The sequence below is a fragment of the Myotis myotis genome, unplaced genomic scaffold (genome assembly GCF_014108235.1).
Source record: "Myotis myotis isolate mMyoMyo1 unplaced genomic scaffold, mMyoMyo1.p scaffold_m19_p_3, whole genome shotgun sequence".
Classification (NCBI taxonomy): Eukaryota; Metazoa; Chordata; class Mammalia; order Chiroptera; family Vespertilionidae; genus Myotis; species Myotis myotis.
In genome coordinates this window covers 125,856,273-125,875,256 of record NW_023416335.1, presented here as the reverse complement: position 1 = coordinate 125,875,256, position 18,984 = coordinate 125,856,273, and positions in this window count along the sequence as shown.

Sequence of the window (18,984 nt, the reverse complement as noted above, 5' to 3'; positions counted from 1 at the left end):
ACTGTCTTCTTTCACTTAGAACATCTTTTCAAGGTCCATACATATATTGTAGTGTGTATCAATATTTCATTTCTTTTTACTATTGAATAATAATCCATTGTACGGATAAATCACATTTATTAATCCATTTATCAGTTGATGGGCATTAGGTTGAATAATACTGCGATAACAGTATAAGCTTCTACAAGCTGGTAAGAACCAGTGCAAGGCAGCTCTAGTACCCTGCTGGTTTTAGGTGTGTCTTTTTTAGATAATGCATGGCCTTATGTTATCATTGCCTACTGTCTCTATTTCCTCTGGCCTATCAGCTACCCAAAGACAAGGAAACTGTTCACTATTGTACCTAGAGTTTCTAATTTAGTGCCTAATATTTTATTTTGAATTAATATTGTATGTATGCATTAAGTATGCACAGTGGTTAAGAATGAGGAGTTTCTGAATCATTTAAATATCAGATATGCCAGCTATGTAAATACAGAAAAGCTAGCAAGTTACTTAACCTTTCTAAGACTTAGTTTCTTTACTTGTAGTATGGAAAGAATCATAATGTGTGTGTTGAAAGGGCGAGGGCTACGCCCTCCACCTTGCCCCAGGGTAAGGGCTATGCCCTTCATCTTAACTTGACCATGTGCTCAGCAAGCTTCTTTCCGGAAGATAGTCAAGGGAAGTGCACGCCATCACTATGACCACATCCTGTGTACTCGCGCCTGGCCAATCGGCAGGGCCCATAGTCCTTTCTCCTCCCCTTACCCCAAACCCCTATAAAACCTCTCTCCACACAGAGTTTTCTCTCTCTCGGCCACTGGAGCTTACTGTTGCATCAGTGAGTGTGGCAGGGGAGCCAAACCTAGGTTTGAAATGAATGACTCTTTGCTTTTGCATCGGACTCGCTGGCTCCCTGTGGGTTCTTGGGAATCATGAAATCTGGGCACAACATGTGTGTGTGTGTGTGTGTGTGAGAGAGAGAGAGAGAGAGAGAGAGAGAGAGAGAGAGAGAGAGAGAGCTTTAGCCTTCTCCCAGCCATAAGAAGGGGATAAGGAGACTAGATGAGTATACATACAATTCTATTAAGGACAGAACCTAGACATGTCACATTCTACTTCTGCTTATAGCCCATGGCCATATAGACCTTCTAGGGAGGCTGGGAAATAGTCTTTATCTGGGCAGATATTTGACCAGCTAAAACCCTATTATTAGGGAAGGGGGGAAACTAGCACTCTGACAGAGATAACAATCTCCCCATCTTTGGAGACAGTCTCATCAAAACTATCATTAGAGGAAACCAAGTCACCTCTCCACCCAACCAAAGGATGGGCATGTGACCCAAACTGGGCCACTACAGAGACTTCAAATAGTTTAAGTTCATTCATCCTGCTACTCAGATGTCTAGAGTTTTTCTAGTTCTTCAGTTTGCCTTTAGTCTACCGCCCCAGATCCACATTTTCCTTGGACTTTGTAATATATTCTTTTTTTTTAAGTTGTTCAGAATTGGATTGAATGACTTGCAATCATAGAACTCTAACTGATCAAAGGCGAAAGTCTGGATGCATTTCAAGGTGAGAAAGTATAAACTGGTTCTCCACCTCTGAGGATTTCTGCCTAAGCACATCTTCACTTTTGCATTACAGCTCTCAGCGTTAAGGTAACTATAGCATCAAAGATAGCAGCTTAAAACAGAAACAGAGAGAGAAGTGAAAATTAAACAGACAAGGCTAATACTTGCACTTGCTCTGTGCCTACTTGAAGAGAATACTCATTACTCTAATGTTTGAAGCAACTCTGTGCTTTGTTAATATTCTACACATATTATTGCATTAAATCCTTGTAGCAACACTAATAGACATTTTTATTATTTTCATTTTCATATGGGAAAATGGAACTTATAAAGCTAAGTGTCTTGCCTAAGGTTATATAACTTATAATAATTGTAGCCAGCATTCAAAACTAAGTTTAATTTCAGCATTTGAACTCATCACCATTATGCTATACCACCTTTCATAATAAAAATAAAAATATTTGCTAATTAAACAGCTTTTTAATTATATTTTTAATTGTTAACATTGTATTATGAAAATTTTACATATGTAAAAATAGAAAGAATGGTATAATAAAGCCTCATGTATCCATCACCTAGAATAGATTCAACAATTATTCTCATTTTATCACTCTTTTTTCATAAATTCTTTCTCTAAATTTACACTTCTTTTTTTTTTATCATGGAGATTTTATTTTTTAAAAACGTTTATTTGTTATTATTTTGGCCAAGAGTATTTAAAAACAAATCTCAGAAATCATATCTCCTTACCTATAAATACCTCAATGTGTTTCTCTAGTGCAGTGGTTCTCAACCTTGGCTGCACATTAGAATCACCTGGGGATCTTTTTAAAATCCTGATTTCTGGGCCTCATCCTCCGGAAATTCTGTTTCTTTATTACTAATGTTGTGGCCCCACCCCATAACAAAGAAACAGAATTTCCGGAGGATGGGGCCCAGAAATCAGGATTTTAAAAAGACTCCCAGGTGATTCTAATGTGCAGCCAAGGTTGAGAACCACTGCTCTAGTGCATGAGAGCTTAAAAGGAAAAAGATAATATTATACTCCCTGAATTAATAATTCCTTAATATGTTTGATATTCTATCTAAGTTCAGCTTTCCCTGATTGTCTCAAAAATATCTTTTACTTTTTGTTCAAATAAAAATTAAAACATAATGCAAACATTACATATGTCAGATATTTTCTTAGTTTCTTTGAAGTTATGATGGTTCTCCCCTTTTTTCCTCTATGTCATGTGTTTGTTGAAGAAAAAAATAGGCCTTTGTCCTGGGGAATTTCCAACATTCTGTTTGGCTGACAGCATCCTCCTGGTGGCATTAATAGGTTTTCCATCTCCTGTCTTTCCTGTGAGCTGGTGGTTAGGTCAAGAGACTTGATTAGCCCTAGCTAGTTTGGCTCAGTGGATAGAGTGCTGGCCTGCAGACTGAAGGGTCCCAGGTTTGATTCCAGTCAAGGGGACATACTGGACTGTGGCCTCAATCTCCAGGAGAGGGCATGCAGGAGGCAGCAATCAATGTTTCTCTCTCATCATTGAAGTTTCTATCTCTCCATCTCCCTTCCTCTCTGAAATCAATAAAAAATATATTTAAAAGAGAGAATGAGAGAGACTTGATTAAATTCAGGTTTGAAAAAATAATTTTTTGGCAGAAATACTCCATAGATGGTAAAATACCTTACTTTTTAAATAAATTGTATAACTGATTTATTCAATATGCTGAATTGGTGATTATAACTTTTTTAAAGAAAACTGCTTTTTCACCACTGCCTTCAAGCAAGCAGGCCTCCCTTCTCTGCTTCCAAAGACATTTCAAACCTTTGGGGTTACTCTCAGATGAGAAAAGAATCTCATTCCTAACTATGGAAAATTTCTGTACAGTCTAAATTAAATTTTAATTTCTCATCTATTTCAAATCTCCCTCCTCCTCCTCTCTCTCCTATTTTAATTCCATTTGGCAGACAGTCTCCACGGTGTCCCTCTGGTCAATGGAAAGCATTGTACATTCTCGCTCAGACAAGTGGTGGAAGTCTAACTTGCAACCCTCTATCCTTGCCCAGCAACAAGGGACAGCTCCAGCTAACCTCTTGTCTGCAGATTTTCCTATACCCCTCAAACTCCAGGGACCCTTGTTGTGTTCTCCCCAAAATTGGATTGTCTTCCACGTCTATAGTAGCACAGGGCAGATGTACACATTCCTTCAGCCCAGGGAATGAAAATCCCGCATCCCTTTATGGCTAGTGCTCCCAATTCGAAGGGATTCTTTCATTGCCCCTCTTCCCATAGCGCCATGTGAGGAGCAGTGGCTCATGCGGAACAGGGAAGAAATGCCACTGTGCTCTCCCCTCTTGCGAAGTCCCCCTAAAAAGTATTGCCCAAATGAACCTCTGGCCCTCTCTCCTAGACTGTTGAGAGTGATGGCTGGTGGACATGGATGTTATTTCATAGTAGAGTCTGTGCACTTGTTGAGGGCCCTTCTTTAAAATGTGGGGCTGCTTCTCACCCCTTGTCTATACCTCTGAGGCTGTATCTTCAATTCTTAGCAACAGGAAAATCCCAATCAACATCCATAATAGTCTCTTAGATTTATCCTCAACTTCACTTTATAAGGTAATTCTGCTAAACATACAGAATTTCCTAGTTTGTTTTAAAATAAATGAATTAAAGGAACTTCCATTTAAATAGAACTCTCCAGGCCCAGCCAGTGTTGCTCAGTGGTTGAGCTTTGACCTATGAACCAAGAGGTCACAGTTCGATTCCCAGTCAGGGCACATGCCGGGCTTGTGGGTTCAATCCCCAGCAGGAGGCATGCAGAAGGCAGCTGATCAATGATTCTCTCTCATCATTGATGCTTCTATCTCTCTCCCTCTCACTTCCTCTCTGAAATCAATAAAAATATATTTTTAAAAAATAGTACTTTCCAGGATACTTTTCATGTGTCAGTGGAATGTTGGTAAATATGCACAATGCTAACAAATTCTTGCCTCTATCCTTACTCACGCAGACCTGAGCAGTCTACTAAACACCAATAAGAACAAAGCAAGAAAAGGAAAACATTTCTAAGAATAGTAGAAGACAAAGAAGTCCCCAGTGATAGAACCTGTAAATTAAATGCACCCAGTTTTGTTTAATGTGTCATACGTAGAACTACCTACTTGTTTGATCCTCATGTTATATTAGATACAACCTATAACTATTTTAATTGACGTGTTATGGTCTGTGTCTATTTTGTAAATTAATGGGTTTAATTATAACTGCTGTGTGGAGAACTGCCTATTCCAGCCTTAACTAGAACTAGAATCAGGAAATAAGAAGAAGGCTTCCTGACTCGCTAAAAAGTCAGCTGAGTACATTTTTATTTTGCTCTCAAAGTAGAAGCTAACAATAAAGTAACCAAGAACTGCATGATGATGAATCAGTACCTGTGGATAAATGGCAGGGGCGGAGGTGTGGGGGCTAACTCTGTTACACCATATTGGGCTGAAATAAGGAATTTAAAAATGTCTGAGATGATTCTGGATGTGTACTCTAATGGGGTCAATTGAGTCATGTTACACTTACTCTGGATGTAGCTAATTAAATGAAACCCGAATCTAAGAATTATATATATTAAAAATTTGTGCACCTAGCAGAGCCATAGACTAGCACTAGAATCTTAGTAAATGTCTGTGGGAAGGGAAGGAAGAAAGGAGGGAGGAGAAAGGAAAAGAAAATTGGTTTTATTACCTCATTTTTAACAACTGAGTAAGCGTAACTTGGCTAATGGGTCCTTTTATGGTATTGTAAAACATTGAATTTAAGCCTAATTGTGCAAATAAAAGAAAAGTAAGAGTTTAATTTACAAAATCATGTTATGGTAATAATTGGAAGGCTGAAAGCACATGAGTTTGAAAAAGAAAAGTTAATGTTTAGTTTTTATGTTTTTGTTTCTAACTCTGGCATCATGAATTAATTTTGTGGCATATTTCACATTTTAGAATATGAACTCATTGATTTGTTCTCTTAAAAACCTCATTTTCCAAGTCATTTGAATTAAATTACAAATATATTTAAACACAAAGAAGCTACTAATTAATGGAAAACAAATGTTCCATTAAAGAATGCAATGTAGTTTGTACATTTACAGGAAACCTGATAAAATAGAATTTTAGACAGCACATTAGTCATTCTTCCCAACTCTGTGCCATGTGCCAACTTCATAATTATTGTGTCTTCATCCAAGTCTGGGATACAGATGCTGCAGAAGGGGGTCACAAGCCTGAACCTGTGGTGCTCACCTGAAGGGGTATCCTTCACACTTCCTTCTCCCTTCTCCCTCCCTTTGTGTATTTGCTACCTGCTGGTGTCATCCACTCCTCATTCCACCCTCTTGGAGAAAACCACAGGGTCATGAAGGGAGACCTCATGAACTTGCCCTTCCCTTCAGGATGTTTCTTTGGTACCTCCCCCAACCTTCTAATGATCATCATTATTTCTTGTCCCTAGAAAATAGACTCCATATAAATAGAGTGCTTAATTCATTTCTGAATCCTCATTAAACAGTATTTCTTGTATTCCAATACTGGTTAAGGTCTGTGTTAGACATTACACTTAGAATTGAGAAAACTAGGTGTGGTCATTGGATTGGGAGGTATTCTATCTTCTGAGGAAGAGTCATTACATAAATCAACAGGAAAAACAGAAAATTGCAAACATTTTTTAAAAATATATTTTATTGATTTTTCACAGAGAGGAAGGGAGAGGGATAGAGAGCCAGAAACATTGATGAGAGAGAAACATCGATCAGCCGCCTCCTGCACACTCCCCACTGGGGATGTGCCCAAAACCAAGGTACATGCCTTTGACCAGAATCGAACCTGGGACCCTTGAGTCCGCAGGCTGATGCTCTAGCCACTGAGCCAAACCAGTTAGGGCGCAAACATTTTTTATGGAGGGAGAAACTAGGGTCCCAGGGACCAGAACAATAGGAGAAGTAATGAGACTGAGGGTTTAGCAAGAGCTCTCTGAGGAACCATTTAACTTGTGGCCCACCCATGATGACTAGGAGTTATTCAGGTTATTCAGGCTTGAGTGAGCAGAATGCCATCAGAGGCACACTGTATGGGAAGCCTGGAGCCACTGGGGCTGGAATGGGCGGGGCAAGAGAAGAGAGAGGAGGAGGGTCAGGGAATCTAGATACTATGGAGCCTTGGAGGCCACATTAGAGATTTTCTATTTCATCCTAAGAGATTTTGTATTTCATTCTCTGAAGGGTTTAAGCAAGAGACTAATGTTATTTGTGTACCATGGTGTCTTATGTTAATTTGCTACCCATTGAAGATTTACAAATAAATGGATGAATTAAACAATGAATCAATGACAGTTCTTTTATGCCACTTCAGAGTTTTACTGAACTCACACATTTAGAGTAATTTTATATAGTTTGTTCTTAGGAAACACATAGTGGGAGTTTGTTGATAATTAGGCACTCTGCATTCATTTTCCCTTTCTATCCACTTCCCCTATGGTAGGCAGTTAGACAGACATGAGCAGAGCAAAAATGATGGCTAGGCACAGAAGGTCACCAGGGAGGAAAGCCCTGGGTGCCTAGCAAAGGACAATTTTAGGGTGGAACCTTGTCCCCAGAGTGACCTTTCTTCTCCTGGTGCTTTGGATCCCCAGACCTTGCCTCCCTAGAGATAACATTTAGACCTCAGTTGTATTTCAGCTCCACGCCCAGAAAAGCAGAGAAACCACACAAGCAACACCAAGGCTGCCCTCAGGACCAGCTGTATTGGGTAATGATCCTCCTTCCCCCTCAGCCCTGGCGTTGACCAATTAATTAGTGAAGACCTAGAGACCCTGAAAGGGCACACCTGGAAAGCTGCTGAGTTGTTCTATTGAGACCTTCCCCTGAGACTTCTCCTAAACTCTCTACCCTTAACACCCTTAGAAGACCCAACCTGCTCTCCCTCCTGGCCCAAAGACTTGCCATTTCTGTTCCCCCTTTTACCTCCTCCCAGGCAAGTTATTAATCCCTTCCTCACTCCCAAGCTCCAAGGTCCCTTCCTTCGCCTCTATAACTTGTTTCCTCGGCCCATTTCTTCTATGAATTACTTCTTCCTCCTCTGCCTCTGTCCCCGCCCGCTACAGCTTGGTCCGGAAAGACGTCCAGTCTAATTAACATATTACACTTTTATTATTATAGATTATTATAGATGTTCTCTTATAGTTTGAATCTTGATTCTGAATTCTTTTTTATCCAGAACTCAAGTACCGAGGTTGCTGAACCAAGGTCTGGTCTGACTCCATGGGTCTAACACCTGGTGCCATTCCTGCAATTTACAACACCCCCATTTTATTTTAGGCAATACATCTCCCCATTGTGTGCATTCTTGGTGTCAGCTCTCCCTTGGCCAAGAGGCAGGCATGAGAACCAAACTCTTACAACTGGACTTTCTCTCCTGGGACTTAGACTCCCTAAAGGAGTAATTGATAGAGGAGAAGAATGTTTGAAGGATTTCACTTCAGCCATGGCAGTTAAGAAAGGTAGCGTGCATTGCAGATTCTAGTGCTCTCAGGTTCCCTGTTTTTTGCCTTCATTTCAAGCCTGAGTCCCTAGTCGCTCATTTTTCTTCCAGCTAAAAGTCCCACCAGTGCATCTGTTAGGGGAAAAAATAGAATATTGGGAACTAGCTATAGCTATAAGAAATATTAATCATGCTCTGTTAAATTTGATTGCCCTGTTTTAATTAAAGAAAGGACATTATAACCTGGCTGGGAGTCATAAGCTCCAGGACTTAGGAGTCAACCTTGGACCTGGGAGTCAACCTTGGAATGTGGTCCATTCTCATTCAAGAACTGCCTATTAACATGGGAAGATTAACGAACTCGAACTCAAACTCGTTTCCCAAACAATGGAGTCCCACCCGAGCCTGCATAGCCTTCTTCCCTATGCCTGTAATTCCTACTTCCCCATGTACTCTGTGCTACCCATTATAAGCAGCTGGTTTATGGGGGCTTGCAAAACAGATTTTAGTGGATGACCTGCTGCTCTCCCATACTGCCGGCAGTATTGGAATAAACACTCATTTATGATTCAACCCCATCTCTGCTTAATTGGCTCAAGTAGTAACAGGCAGCCCGGAGCCCTGGTTATCCAGTTATATATCCACTTTTTCTTTAAAATTATCAGTGTTGGTTTCTCTCACTTGCAATAAAAGAAGCACAATTGGGATGGAAATCTATTTTAGCTCTAAATGGTTATGACATTTAGGTGTCAAGTTTTTAAAACCTTTCTCTGGATATGTTACTTGCTTATTTCTAATCTAATGGGATTTTGGGATTTTCAACATTTTCTTTTACTTCTCAAAACAGATTATAGTAGTTGGAATGTACTTTCTGGGCTAAAACATTTGAGATCCTTAAAAGTAGTTTCTCTTCCTCAAAGATGAACTAGTTTCTTAATGAAGTTATAGGGAGATTTCAGGGAGAAAGGGAGTGGGAAAGAAAGAGGAACATCAATGATGAGAGAGAATCATTGATCAGCTTCCTCCTGCAGGCCCCACACTGGGGATCGAGCCTGCAACCCGGGCATGTGTCATGACTGGGAATTGAGCCGAGACCTCCTGGTTCATAGGTCAACATCGAACTACTGAACCATGCCAGAGGGGACTTAAGAAGTTTCGTCTTTGTCCTATTTATTCTACTTATTCTTTAGAAGATCATTTTCAAAGAACACCAGTCCCATGAGATGCTTCCAGATAAAAAAGTGTCATCTCACTTGTAAGTGGAATCTAAAGAACAAAATAGGTCCAGATTGAATGCATGGAATAGAATAACAGAACTAGGGGGGTTGGGGGAGGGGGGTTGGGGGCAGGGGATAGGAAGAGATTAACCAAAGAATATATATGCATATATGCATAACCCATTGACACAAAATAGCATGGGGAGGGGCGGAGGTTGGGTAGAGGCAGGCAAAAAGTGAGAAAATGGGAGATATCTATAGTAATGTCAACAAGAAAATAAAAAAATTTTTAAAGTGTCAATTAGAACATAAGTCTGAGTGGGTTTTAAAGAACATTGTGGCATCTTAAAGCAAAGTAAAAATCCTGTAATAAAGAACTCTGTGTATTTTCGCAATATTTCCCAAAACTGGTCATGCAACTCTTCTTGCAAAACCTATTCTAGAACTAACATTTTGTGGAACCCACTTTGGGAAATGCTGTTTTTGAAAATCAAAGCAAAATGATAGTGAGGTTTTCCCATTTTGTCTGCGCCATCTATTAACACTGCATCATGTTCCTTTGGCAATGGGTTCGTCTTTTTTCTTGTTTCTCCTGCTTCAAATACACCTTGAACATTATTTTAGTTATCATCTACTTTAGACTCTTTAAAGGTCTCAGTCCCTCCTGGCACATGCTAGTCTTTGGATTTATTCTAGGTTTATCCTGAAATGCCTCTCATAGTGAAGGCCCATCAAAGTGCTCCGAGAGCAACCACAGTTTTTGTTTCATTTACTTTTCTGTGTGTGTCTTCAGAGTGTCCCTAAGATTAGGGGTGATATGGTAGAAGGAAAACTCAACATTCAGCCCATGCTGGTATTTTATGCCTATGCACATGAAAATATATTCACATACACGAGTACATATCATAGGAAAACACCATGTATTCGCAAAGTCACCTCAAAGACATCTGATTGTTCTTGGGGTAGTCCCAAGCTGAGATAAAAAGTGCAGATGGAGAGTGAGCTATGAGAACAGATCATCTTTCTCCCAACTTGCCCTGACTGGTCCAACAAGTCTGTAAGGAAGGAAGGTAAGGGGTTCCAGAAAAAAGCCCAAATGGACAGGAGGAAAATCAGGTTTAACAATGAGGGCCTTGGCATTGGCCCAAATGATGACAGGTAAACAACTGACACAATTCTGTCTCTAATTCTTCATTCACTTACTAATTCATTCAACTAAAATTATTCAGCACCAATTCTGTTAAGGCATCTACTTGGTTCTTGCCTTCAAAGAACTTACTGTTATATCAGACACCTAAATAAAAATGTACAGTATAAGCTGAAGAGGGTTATGTTAGAAGAAGGAACAAAATGCTTTACTACATTAACTTAGATATTTAGATATACTTTGCAACTGAAGCTTGTGTTGTTCTAGAAATACATTATTTATTTCATGAATGTACCTTCAATTTTCCCTATTAGCCCATGTTCATTGTTTCATAGTATTTTTATAACATTCCACTGCGAAATATAATATAGAAATTAAATTACCAAAATATCTGTTACTAAATCAAATACCTATCCTATTGATGAATGTGTAGGTAATTTTAACTATATGTGCTGCAGTAACATTCTTGTGTACACCTAATGGGTGTGAAATGGTGCCAACTGTGATTTTAACGTGCATTTCCCCGATTGCCATGAGGTTGGCCATGTTTCATTTTTGGGCATCTGGGATTCTATAAATTCCTTTACACTTCCTTTTCATAAAATGCCATAAGGCTACCACCAGAGCAGACCCTCAATGAGGATTGCTGATCCTACTTGCCATGGCAAAGTTGCTTGTTTTGCTAACATGTCAGTGCCTACCTTCTAATTTGGCATCACTGAGGCCTACTTTTTGCAAGAGGGTGGGTTCTGAAAGTTGTTGTTTTTGTAGACTGGTGTCTATAATGCCCACGGTAAGTTCACTGAGTTATAACGCTCTCCTAATCTCTCTGTGGGGTCTAGTTATGTGATTGAACTTCTGCCTCAATTTCTCTAAGAAATAGAGCCCAGCTCTGCTCTGCTGGAGCACAGGCAAGTTTTACCATTTCCCTTCCTGAGGGACTGAAGACTCTCCACTGACCTTCAAGTTGCTGGCTAGGGTTATACTGTAACGTTTGAACCATTTGGAAGCATAACATTAGTTCCCTGCTAACTTGAAGCATCACCTGTCTATGGAGACTTTTGCTAACATGCACCACGTGTAAAATGGACCCGCTTAGATATCAGCATTGGGTGCAATTGCATCATTTATCCCTTCCTCTGAACATTACTTGGACCATCAGCCAGTGTTCTTGAGGGTCAGAGCTACAGCCATATCATGTTCCCGAGCCTAGATCCAGCCTCCACCTCCTCCCAGACAGCCAATCACTGAGGTCCTGCATGGCATGAGTCTGACTTTCTAGAGCAGTGGTTCTCAACCTTCCTAATGCCTCGACCCTTTAATACAGTTCCTCATGTTGTGGTGACCCCTAACCATAAAATTATTTTCGTTGCTACTTCATAACTGTAATTTTGCTACTGTTATGAATCGTAATGTAAATATTTTGATATGCAGGATATATTTCCATTGTTACAAATTGAACATAATTAAAACATAGTGATTAATCACAAAACAATATGTAATTATATATGTTTTCCGATGGCCTTAGGCGACCCCTGTGAAAGGGTCATTCGACCCCCAAAGGGGTCGCGACCCACAGGTTGAGAACCGCTGTTCTAGAGTATGACAATTGATCCTTTTCCCTCAATTATTCATGTTCCAATTAAATATAATTGGTATTGATTTGAACTTTTAAGCAAATAGAATGTTTTTGCCTGTAAAAGCTCCTTCTTAGAGACATATGGTGATGGATGGGTCACAAATCTTAAGAGAGGAAGTGCTACTTGATTCCTGCCTACCCATTCTCTTCTCATTACTTCTTTTTATTTTTTTTCCTGTCCTGAACTCAAACATTTCAATCCAAGTTAGATACTTATTTAAAATCATTTGTGGGTGTGTGTGTGTGGAGGGGGAGGGAGGGTACTTGGCATTTTGAAATTTAAATGAGAAAAGAATCAACTTCTACCTCTGAATGGCTTTTCATATTTTAGGTCAGCAGATTTCTTCTCATTTGGATATGTGCAACTACTGTGGCATTTTGATTACAAAATAGGCCATTCACTAAGGCAGTAATGTGGACAGAAAGTCCTGTGGAATATAACAGAATGAGAAAGCAAGTGATTTTCTGCCAAACTCACTCCGGGAACCCAAACATGGCCCAGTTCTGCACTGGAGGAGAAATAATAACTATTCCCTCAGCTCATACCTTCTTCTGGTTTTATGCACAAAACTATACCCCCAACAGCTGTTGGGGTCCAACCCCAGCAGGTCCAAGGGTTCCCAAAGGTATGGACGGAGTTGGAGAAGAAGGAGAGACACGGAGGCAGCGTTCAATTGATCAGCAGCCTAGCCAGGTTCTCCAGCCAGGTTCTGTGTTTTATTGTTTTGTTACATCTGTATTTATACCAGTTGATTTTAATCCTGTCAATTTCTATTCCAAAGTTAGGGTGTTTCTTATCTCCATTCCAGGGAGTAAAGATTATGTAGCTTAAGAGTGATTGTTCATAAAGTGATTAACTACCCGCCTGGCACTTAGTTAAGGGGTTTTATTCCCTCCCTAACTTCAGGGAAAAATCCCTACCTGGGGAAACAACCTTTCTCAGAGAGGTGACCTTGGTTAAAACACATAGCGCCAAGAAGGGGAGCAAACATATTAAGAACAGTATGCCATATACGCCAGGTCCCTTGAAACATATGCTGTGCAGATGTTTCTTCCCTGCAGTGACTGTGTCAAGCAGCAAGGATGGACAGGCTTCCGGCAAACAGCTGCCATGCACTCCTCTTTACCCACCTCTGCATTTCCATGGCTTGCCTATACTGTTTGATCCCATTTGTCTAGAAACATATCGGGCAGATTCCAAAATTCTGAGAAAGATGAACAGGAAATGTTATTCTTTGTTGTCACTTGGAACAAATCATTGACAAACTCGAAGTGTTTTCATAATATATCTTAGAGAGGAAAAAAGGTCATTGCACGTCAAGAGAAAGCATTTCAGAGAGAATTTATCTCTGCAAATCACTAGTCATGCTGTATTGCTTTGAGAGAGGAAATGAGTAAGAAGTATTTGTTCCCAAAAAAGCATAACCCTTATTGTAAGAATGCTGAAATCTGACTTGGTTGCTAGTGAAAAGATTCTGCCTCCAGAACTATGACATTTTTCACACTTTTGGGTTGATGGTCTTAACTGTAAAGTGGGAAGATTAGGCACATTTTTTAATTCTAGAAGTTTGGACAACGTGCTCAAAAGCTCTATTAAAAGGTGAATGATGGTCTTGAAAAAGCAAGTTTGGAAATTGAAAAACCTTCTAGAGTTATTTTACAATTCACCTGGGCCCTCTTTATTGCTATGTAACCTTTGAGTGGTTATAGCCCTAACAAGTGTCCCAGTTTGCTGTTCTCATGGAGAGGTGATGTTTCTTAGGTATGGAGAGTGGGAGACACATTGCCAACTCACTCTGCAGAGCCTTCTGTCACTCACACACACATGTGTATCCTCAGCTGGAGGGGAAAATCAATTTTATGTATTGATCAAACCTGGTAACACATCCTGAGAATTCATGAACCACCCCTGTGCACACACCCAGGTGCAGACCTACTGCCTTAGGTCTGGCTTTAAAAAACAGCTTCCCTTGGCTAAGGAGTGTTAACTCATATTTGTGGCTGAGGGTCTTGGAGTATTAGTATAGAGCAGTGTTTTCAAAATGCTTCATGAATAAGAGATGAATTTTAGTAGTATGTGGACAACAGCAGTAACTAAAATAGAATCATACAATTATTTTAAAAATTCATTCTAATCATACTTTGATCACATCAAAGAGGAAATTTTAGTTTGATAATAAGTTATTACCTCTCTTCTTAATAGTGACACAGAGAGAATAAGGAGGTCCTAGATTCAGAGTTTTCAGTGGACAAACTTATTTTGTGAGGCTCTAATAGCACTGTTTTGCTTTTCTTGTTATTACTTTTACAATTACCTTCTATTTCTGCCAAATGACACTGATAGTGCAGCATACGGTGAAGCACATGGTAGCTTATTTCCCCCAGAGCAGGAGGGAAAGAGAGGTGGTGCCAGGGACCCATGACTAAAGCCAGAGTATTATCATGTAATACTAGAGGCTCAGTGCATGGATTCGTGCATCAGTGGGGTCCCTCAGCCTGGCCTGCGGCTCTCCGACATTCCCCAAGGGGTCCCAGATTGCGAGAGAGTGCAGGCCAGGCCGAGGAAACCCACCGGTGCATGATCGGTGCCGGGGAGAAACCGTGAGAGGGCTCCAGGGTGTGTTCGGCCCATCTCGCCCAGTGCCAATCGGCCAGACTCCAACAGCAAGGTAATCTACCAGTAGGAGTGTCTGCCCCCTGGTGGTCAGTGTGCATCAAAGCTACTGGTTGAATGGTCGAAAAGTTGAACAGTTGAATGGTTGCTTAGGCTTTTATATATATAGATTAGAGGCCCGATGCACAAAAATTTGTGCACTCGGGGGGGAGGAGGCTAGACTTAGTGACCTGTACGCACCCCCTGTCTCTCAGCCCGGCCTGTGCCCTCTCGCAGTCTGGGACCCCTCGGGAGATAACAACCTGCTGGCTTAGGCCTGCTCCCGGGTGGCAGAGGGCAGGCCCAATCCCTAGGTGCAGCCCCTGGTCGGGCTCAGAGTAGGGCTGATTGGGGAGTTGGGGCGCCGCCCCCTGTCATGCACAGACCAGGGCGGATCGGGAGGTTGTGATGCCACCCTCAGTCACGCTCAGGGTAGGGCCGATTGGGGGGTTGGGGCACCGCCTCCTGTCACACTCAAGGCAGGGTCGATGGGAGGTTGCAGCGCCACCCCCTGTCACGCATAGAGCAGAGCCAATCAGGGGGTTGGGGAGCTCCCCGCTATCAGGCACAGAGCAGGGCTGATCAGGGGGTTGGGGCGCCTTCCCCTGTCATGAACAGAGCAGGGCGGATAGGGAGGTTGTGGCCCCGCCCCCTGTCACACACAGAGCCGCAGGGCAATCAGGGGGTTTGGGCGCTGCCCGCTGTCACGCTGATCCCGGTGCCAGGAGGCCTCGCGGCTCTGCTGATCCCAGTGCTGGGAGGCATATTACCCTTTTACTATATAGGGTAGAGGCCTGGTGCACGGGTGGGTGCCGGCTGGTTTGCCCTGAAGGGTGTCCTGGATCAGGGTGGGGGTCCCCACTGGGGTGCCTGGCCAGCCTGGGTGAGGGGATGATGGCTGTTTGCAGCTGGTCACACATCCTTCAGGGTGGGGGTCCCCACTGGGGTGCCTGGCCAGTCTGGGTGAGGGGCTGAGGGCTGTTTTCAGGCTGTCGGGTGACTGAAGCTCCCAACCGCTCCTTTTTTTCTTTTTTTGTTTTTATTCTGGGCCAGCTTTAGCTCTGATGCTTGGCTCCAGCTCTTAGGCCTCCGCTGCTGAAAGCAGGTATCTGGTTTGTTTGGGTTCTATAATCAAAACACTGTTTCAACTCCAGCTCTGAGATCCCAGCTGGCTGAAAGCAGGTTTCTGGAGTTTTGTTTAGCTTCTATATTTGTAACAATGTTTCAAACTGCAAGCTCAGAGGCTGGCAGCGGCAGGCGGGGAACGTTGGATTCCTCCGTCACTGAAGCAAGCAAGCTTCATGTTCACTTCAAGCTGCCTGGCTGCCGGCCGCCATCTTGGTTGGCAGTTAATTTGCATATCGCCCTGATTAGCCAATGGGAAGGGTAGCGGAGGTACGGCTAATTACCATGTTTCTATTTTATTAGATAGGATTGCTCTGCCATATTCTATTTGTTAGAACAGGTCACTAAGTCTAGCCAATGCTCAAGATAGAGAATTACACAAGGGTGTGAATACTAGGAGGTAGGGGCCTTTTGGAGCATCTTAGAGGTGCCTACCATAGGGATACATTATAATTGCCTCTTTTTCCCAATGGATAGAATGCTCCATAGGGATAGAGAGAGTATCTTGTTCATTGTGGTGTTCCCAGTACTGGGCACAGTACCTGAACCTTAAAACTGCTCAATAAATGTTTCTTTCAGGGAAACAAGAAAAGATGGAAGGAAGGAAAGAAAAGAAGGAGGGATGGAGGAAGTGAGGAAAGGAGAAGAACCCAAGTGAGGAGAGCAGGGTGCTCTGCTAATCACTAGAGAGCAGAACCCATGAGGACTCTGGGAATGGCACCAGTACTTCCATCTCTCTCCTGGTCCTGAGTAAAAGTGAGTCTCCGGGAAAACGGAAGCCGCTCTGACAACACCCACAATCCTGCTTCTAGCAGAGTTTATGCAGATGCCGAACAGTTAAGCTATAAAACAGTACAGGAGTCACCCAGGGGAGGCCAGCCCTGACTGGGGTCCCCAGTGGTAGATAGATATTCAGGCTCTGCTGAAGGAGCTGCGATCACCGAAGGGAGATGAGGGAGAACGTGCAGAGTGCAGCAAGGAGGAAAGCACTGCTCCTGCAGGAAATGTTACTCTTTGTTGTCACTTGGAACAATTCATTTAAAAACTCAAAGTGTTTTCATAATATATCTTAGGGCGGAGGGCCGGGGGCGGGGGCGGGGGGGAAATTGCTGCATCACCAGTCATGTTGTACTGCTTTGAGAGAGGAATGTGTAGAGGCTGCTTTGTTGCTTATCATTCAAAATAAAGATATTACTTAGCTAGGAATTCTTTGTGAGCATAATTGTAATGGATTCATATATTTGATCAAGCAGCTGTAACATAAGCTATTCAGCCATTACTCTGCTGTTGCATTTATGTATGGTTCCCATTTTCCACTGTTATGCACAATGTTGCAGTGAATGTTTCTGTAATCCTATCTTTTCACAGTTGTGACTATCTGTCTCTGTAGGTTAAATTCCTAGCTGTGAAATTGTCTGGCAAAGTATATGCACAGTGTGTGTGTGTGTGTGTGTGTGTGTGTGTGTGTGTGTGTGTATTGCCAAGCTGCCCAGAGAAATTATGTACAAACTTTCATTCCTGGTGTATAAGAAAACTTGTTTCTACACACTTGCTGAGACAGGTTTAGTTTCTCTTTATAAATTTGCCAATCTAATAGCTGAAAATTAATAGCTTATTATTGTTTTTATTATAGGTTCTAGTCTTTAACGCTGCCCACTAAATATTTTTTACTTTCCACCTCCCAAGCATATAATAGGATTGAAATTCAAGGCCTTTGAAGTTAGATGGGGACATATGACCTGTTCTGGTCACTGAGTTGTGAATAGAAATGATAGGTACCACTCTGGGCTGAGTATTTTATTTCCAGTGTAAGACCCTACAGAGCTCTCATTCTCTTTGGCTATTGGTTACCAGCAATATTCCAGAAAGTGGCCTGGGTCTCATAATTGGTTAACATGAATATGCTATGTTAACAATTCCATGGAATGAAGCCTTCCACCAAGCCATGACAGAGATGATGAAAAATTAAACCTTTGTGGTTTTAAGCCACTGAGACTTGGTGTTGAGTGTTACTATGACATTACCCAGACCATTATGCCGATGCATTAGACATCTTTGATCTTACTGGCATTGAACACATTTCCCCATGCTTACTGATCATTTGTGCTTCCTTTTGTGTGAATGCTCTGTTCATGTCCTTGCATGTTAGTGCTTGAAGCTCATGGAACTTGACTACACATTTGTCAAGGCTGAATCTGATCCCCAATGAGGTATCAGGAAGAATGGTGAAGTCCATATAAACATTATAAAGTCGGGTCTACCACAACCGACTTTTTAATTTTTTTTCAAGTGAGGTGCCTTGATTTCAATGATAATGTAAAAAGAAAAATTAATATGAACATATTCTGGATCATTTTAGTGGTTGCTTTATAACTGAGAGATGCTTTTTACTTTTATGGTCCAAATAGTTTCTATGGTGTCAAGTAACACTACTGGGCACACACACTAATGGGGACAAATGTGGATGTAAAACATAAATAATGTTTTTGCACCAAGTGAGGGACAAATGATGTCTCAGCTTGTTGTCCACTGTAGGGTGAGAGGTGTACAACAGTAAACTCCCCAGTGCTGCCTCCCATCTTTAGTGCTGCTGGGCCACATTTTACCTCACATGTGCTACCTGCACATACTACACTCATACTATTTTTGCTTTAGTAAATCACCTATCTTTTTAGAGAACACAGAACTTAAAAAAAAAGAATTTTGTGTTTACCTTCACTTCCACCATTCTCTGTGCTGATCCAAGTTTCTATATGAAATAACATTGCTTCTGTCTGAAGACATTCCTTTAACTTTTCCAAGACACTTGTAATCCATTTTCTTAATTTTTGTTTGTTGGTAAAAGTGTTTAGTTTGGAAAGGTATTTTTGATAGTTTTGTTCTTTTGGGACATGGAAGATGTCCCTCTATTCTGACAAGAACACTGCTGTAGTTCTGTGCTCCACATGTTCCTTCTCTGATTGCTTTAGAGATTTTTCTTTATCCTTGGTTTTCAGTAGTTCGGCTATTATATGTGTAGGTGCTGGTTTTGTTTGTTGATCAGATGTCTTTTCCAGGTTAATGTGCATATGAATTTCCCTGTTAAAATACAGATTTGAGCCTGGCCAGCATGGCTCAGTGGTTGAATGTTGAACTATGAACC